Source organism: Leiobunum rupestre, chromosome 4 (assembly GCF_980474605.1).
Source record: "Leiobunum rupestre chromosome 4, qqLeiRupe1.1.hap1, whole genome shotgun sequence".
Classification (NCBI taxonomy): domain Eukaryota; kingdom Metazoa; phylum Arthropoda; class Arachnida; order Opiliones; family Sclerosomatidae; genus Leiobunum; species Leiobunum rupestre.
The window spans coordinates 69,657,494-69,663,550 of record NC_143387.1 but is presented as its reverse complement, the minus strand read 5'-3'; the positions used below and the strand labels follow the sequence as shown (position 1 = coordinate 69,663,550).

The following is a 6,057-nucleotide window of genomic DNA, read 5'->3' as shown; positions in this document are numbered from 1 at the left end:
AGGTACTACTTAAATGAATGTTAGGTAACCACTAACAAGTTAAGAAACATAAAAATAATTAACAAAACGCTAAACTAAAGAACAATACTTCAAAAGTGAAAAAAGAATACGAATCCAGGCAGCCAATCACTTAAGGTCATTGAAAGGCGCGGATGTTCGTTTGGATTGATTTCCCCCGTTTTTCTACCCGGGCGACTGGCTATGGCAAAGAGATTATTGTCGAGTACCCGAATACGGTCAGCGGGAAAAACCTTTCGGCGAGTTTTACAGGTGGCTTATTCGAGTATTCGAGTACCCGATTAGGGCAAATTTCTGATACTCGATAATCGACGAGTATTTCAAAAAATTCTTATTTGAGTTGCAGTTCGAGTATCTGACCTCAAAAATCGTCGGGTACTCGATGCTGATCGAGTACTCACACAGCACTAGTAGGAGGGTGGTGGCATTTCGGGGAAAACTGAATAAGAGCGCTGCAAAATATTCGAAAGCGGGAAAAAGGGAATAAAGCGGGGAAAATCACTCAGAACGGGAAATTTCGCGGGAAAAGTTAACGATAGAGAAAACTATATAGTTCATGCTTATTTCTAGACCTTTTTGCTAATCGAACTTATTTCTAGACCTTTTCTGAACTCGCTAGATTCACACAGTGACTGCCCAAGGTTGTTCACTGCGTACTCGAATCAGCTCTTGTTCTAATTAGAATCGTCTGCTACGGCCCGGCTGGGTCGTTACCGGGTCGTTAACCCATGGATCCTATCCTTGGTTATCGTATCTTTGCCGTTACGAACTTACGGGCCATATCATTTATTCATTTCGAAGCAGGGCTGCCAGTTGGGCGGTTTTCCATCCCAATTGGGCTACTTTCGAAAAAATAATCAGCTTCCAAAACTAGTGAGATTCTTTTTGTGCTTGCCTTATTCTAATGCAGTAACAGAGTGGCTGTTTAGTAGTTTAAAATCTATTAAAACTGAAAAAAGGAACCGATAAGGGAATTATACCATTTGTGGCCTCCTTAAACTTAAATATGGTATGAAAATCGTTATCATTTAGTCCACATTTGGGAAAAATTAATAATTTCTGCGGCGCACGCGATTTTAACATAAGTGCCGTTGGTTAGAATTTAGCGGGAAAAATTGCGGGAAAAACGGTTTTCGAAAACGGGAAAAATTAATTTATCCGCTCCAAAAAAAGTGAAAAATAAAGGCACCCGTGTGGAAACACTGGGTGGGGAGCCCTTCACCCCTGAGCTCTCTGCCAGCGAGACGAAGAGCTACAGCTCACGGCCACATAAATATTATTTATCATCGTTTTGGAACTCCCTCTGGTTCTACACTCATATCCGTTGGCTTCTTCATGCGCTTGCGCGAAATCGCTATATATGGCCGGGTTGCCAGTCGTACGAAAACTATCGTCCCTGTCGATAATATTGAACCGATTTTTCGGCCGTACAATGTTTTGGAAATTAATTTTCAATATATTCTGCGACTCTATCATGTAACGTGCAAGGACAATCAAAATACATAAGTACGCCTTTAAATATAAATGACTGCACCTCTTTCCCGGTTCGGAGGCGCTGGAGATGGCTCGCGAGTTAGTTGCGGTGGTATAGGTCGCCGTTGCTACCTTATTTCCAAAACCACGTATCTCAAAAAATTCGGTTTGAGTAAAAAATAATGTCAATTAACGCGTTCACGATTCGCTATCTTATTTCTAAAACCAGGTATGTAAAACAATTCAGTTTGAGTAATGATCATTTAAATTTAAAAACGGTTCTATCACGATACTCATTGGGGTCCGTAACTTAATTTAGGTCCTTGATTTCCCAGCGACCACTTAGGCGACATTTAATTTATCGGTGATTAAATGTTATCTCGATCGCGATACCCGTTGGGGGGCTTAAATTTGGGTAATTGATTTCTTGGAAACCGCTGAGACCACATGTAAATGATCAGATATAAAATTTTATCTCGATAGTGATGCCCATTGGGGCCCATACATTTAGCCAATGTGAAACTTATATTGCGACTCGGCCGAATTGTTTAAAGATAGTCCGTTTCGTCATTTGAAAAATAACGCTTACTTTTCAAAAATATTTCTAAATTATTGATTCTAATGTTAACCAAAATAATAAAGTGACATGCTTGTAAAATAATGAAATTATTACTATTATTTTAAAAACTGTCTCGTTAAATGTCCACTGTTTTCATGATTTTCTTACGATCCGTGAAATCTTAAGTAATATAATAACAATAAGTATGGCACTTTCTATTGTTTTGATGACAATTTTATTATAACCTTTTGGCGACACTGACACTCTCGCCCAGCTCCGACTTGGACTTGTAATCGAACTGAGTAGTTTATTATTTTCATCCTTCGTAGTAGTTTATTTCGCCTTCGACGAATTTAAATACCAAAGGTCTCTGTGCAGCCTTAAACCTTGATCGCGCAATATCACTGAAAATCCGTTCGATGGTAATTCATGATAATTGTCATACTTATCAATGTTACGTTACTTATGGTGTCGGAAAGAAATTGGTTGACGATTGAAGACGGAACAATTTGTGGTAGTCGCTCTAGCGTGAAATATACAATAACCTAATATCACGATATATCTTCCCACTCACTCCCCCTGGTGGAAGAGACGATGTAAAGGGTTCCACCGAGTCTCCCTCCCTCACTCCCCCTGGTGGAGTCCCGCCGAATCGCCTTGAATTTAATAAAGCTCTCAGTTTTGTCACTACACTCTCTAATAACGCGATATATCCGCGCGTCGTGATACCAGCGTCACCCGGCGCGTCCCTCGAAGAGACGGCATTTTTCCAATTAGACATAAATCAGTGTCACCCGGCGTAATAGCCTTTCCACCTTGAAAACGAGATCCGCGATAGAGAATCTAATCCTTATTTATGGGCAGTAGCACCGCCTGGAACCTGTTGCATCTGACACCGGATATTTCCGAGTTTTCTCGCTTTTAAAGGTCAAACCGAGACGCGCCATTTCTTAGCTTGTTTAAACGGTAGTTTAATGATATACGTCATGTTACGCGAGATTAGAGTCCATATTGCTTATAAAAATGAAACGTCTACCTTCGCAGGCTCCAAGCGCGTTCCAGCGGACGACAATCACCCGCCAAAATCTGTAAAAAATCTTATAGTATTAAGAGTCACGCGGGATTCGTCGACTAAGCAACTACGTCGCCGAGTACGTCGCACTAATTTTTAACCGATTTCGGCTATCGTGGGATCAAAACAAGTTTCCTAGTTACTTTTTGTAAACCTGGTTCGGTGACGTTGGTTCGCGAAGTGTTCGGTGAGTAAATATCTAGCAAAGTTCTGATAAAGCACTGGTTTATAGCTTTTGGGATAAACCTGTATTCACGAAGTAGGAAAAAGTGTTTGGACGATACTATAGCACTACAGGCGTCGTCCTGACGAATAGTAGTTGTTGTTTTAAACTAACATTGAAATCCTTTTCAAGTCTATTTTGAAATTCAAACTCAAGCCATGATAATACACTTCTATGTAAACAAGATTTCATGTCGAATTTCTCTAAATTTAATTGGTCAACACTGGTAATCCAACCGATTTAAACTTTGTTTCGTATGACAGTATAGCTATTGTCGAGTACTAAGAGGTGCTTCAACTCTTAATTAACCTTCAAAGCTCAAATATCACCGTTGAAGTGGCTCTTAAAAACCAACTAGTCAGTGAATTGATATAAGCGTGTGTCTCTCCCATTTTTAATTAATCCGATCTTAAGAGTATATAATCAAGGTCTTTAAGAGTTAGACGCTGTTGTAATCGTTAGCGGTGACGAGGTATCACTTCAATTCGAGTCGAGTGCGAGTATGACGCTGTCTATCGCACCTTGAAATTCACCGAAGCGTACAACATTGATATCGCGGACCAGTAGCTGACTGAGGTAATCGCGAGGTTGGTCGCTTATTGTTATCGCGCGATAATTCTGCGGATAGTTTCGCGGGCTACTATAAGCCTTTGTGAAACGGCTACTTAAAGGGAAAGTTTGATGTTTAAAGCCATTGTTAGGGACGTCAAATGCATATTCAAACTCGACGGGGGATACTCCGGCGCCCGCTCTGTTTTGGCTTCAAATCTCCTAAGAGATGAGCTCTCTCACCTGTTTATCTATGTACGAATTGTAACGGTAGCTTCGACATTATCTCGTTTTCTACGCCGAGTGGTTTCCAGATATACCGTGGAAGTATTTAATTATTCGTTGATGGTTGTAATGGAAACTTTGCTCATTTTGAGTCGCTTTTAATGAACTTTGGTACAGCGATTAAGTTCTATTTTTCTCGCGATTAATTTAAATATTGAAATGTTCGCGACCGTACGTGTGGTGGTAAGCCTTTCGTCTTTTGCTCTGTCTTTAAACTATAGTGGATAACTGTAAAAACAATTGATTTACTAATTTGTTTAAATTATGGAGCTTCATTTGAAGCAAAAACCTTACAATATTCATTCAAATATTTGTCTTCCAACCCTTCCCATTCCATTTCGTATACATTTTCTTATTCCCGTCATTCCCAATTTCGACAAGTGGAAAAATCTATTCCCGTCGAAACCATGTTCCATTTTCGTTCAAATATTTATCTTCCAATTATTCTCGTTCAATTTAATATAAATTTTCTTATTCCCGAAATTCCCATCCCATTCCCGATACAATGTATAGCAAGCAGAGAAAAAATCCTTTCCCGAGAATTTCCAAACTCCAAGTTTCATCCATTCCCTAACAAAATATCAATTTGATCCCGAGCCATTACCGTGGTAAATGGTGAAAAACCGTTTACATTCAGCTCTCTAGTTGAAAACGAATAATTATCGTTAGTAAATTCTATTAATATTTATTAGGATAATTTATTTTTTAAAAGATACTTAAGGAAACAGTAAAACGAAAAGGATTACACTTTTAATGCCGTTAAAGTTAAATATTTAAATCAATTTTTAGAGAAAATTCCTTAAATTTTTTTACACCTAATTACGGTTTAAATTTGGATTTTCAGTTCTACACGATTTTGATTTATAATTTTCTTTCTATTTTCAAAATGGTATTGTAAATTAACCCTCAATTTACAATACTTATCATTAAATACCATATTTTATAATGAATAAATATTAATTATATAGAAATACCAATCGCTAGTGCAAAAATTATGGTTAAAATAAATAAAAACAACGTATTTTAGTGCACTATAAATTGTTCTTTAAATTGTAAAAATTAAAAGCACGATTCAACTAGTTTCGGCTACTGCGTATTACGCTGCCATCATCAGGATAAATAAATATTAGATTAGATTATCATTTGATAAGTAGAAAAATTAACATTTTGCTAAAAATACCAATAAATCCATATTGAAAACTTATCATTGATTTTGTAAAAATTACGCGCACTTTAAATTGAATAATATGAATGATTAAGATGACACTCACCGATACGAGAAGTTCCATCATTCGTTAGAATAATTTTCTTTATTCATATTTGAGCGCAAACCGAGATGAACCAATTCATTGAATTTTTCCTTTTGTCTTAAAACATATTTTTTTCTCAACAAAATGTACGCAAACCCGGCCACGAAAATTCGTAGAAGTTTAAAAAAAAAAAAAAAAACGCAAATAAAGAAAAAAAAATTGATAAGAACTGAAATAAAAATCTAAGAGCGCAAACTTTTCTTCTCTTTTTCCGTAAGATTTTTTTCGGTGAAAGATTTGAACGTTGTCAGTTTACGGAAGCTCTTTCGTTGGCTTCTGTGGAGTGGACGCCAGAACTTTCGTGAGAAAAGAAAAGTTCCTCTCGGTTGGATACGAGAGCTAAAGTTGGTTGCTTTCGCTGCAAAGTCTCCTCTGCGACTGAACGGAGGATCGGCCCAACACGGAGAGAGAGATTCCGCTTCTCGGGGTGTGAGTGACAACAACGGATATTGAGAGTAGCCAGGCGCAAAATACGGTTTTCGAAAAAGCTCCTCTCCGTTCGAGAAGACCTTCGCCTTACAAGACGCCGCCTTCTCGCGATAAAAAATCCCGTCTATCACTCGGCTAT

The 6,057-nt window shown here is 38.0% G+C and overlaps 1 protein-coding gene across 1 annotated transcript in view; it reads right to left on the bottom strand.

Annotated features, from left to right (window-relative positions):
• Positions 1-5,584, bottom strand: part of LOC149948877 (dopamine receptor 1-like) — a 146,733-nt gene extending 141,149 nt beyond the window's left edge. The window contains exon 1 of the mRNA XM_090174053.1: positions 5,451-5,584. The gene's annotated coding sequence lies outside the window, so the exon portion shown is untranslated. The remainder of the gene's footprint in view (positions 1-5,450) is intronic.
• Between the last annotated feature and the right edge of the window lie 473 nt (positions 5,585-6,057).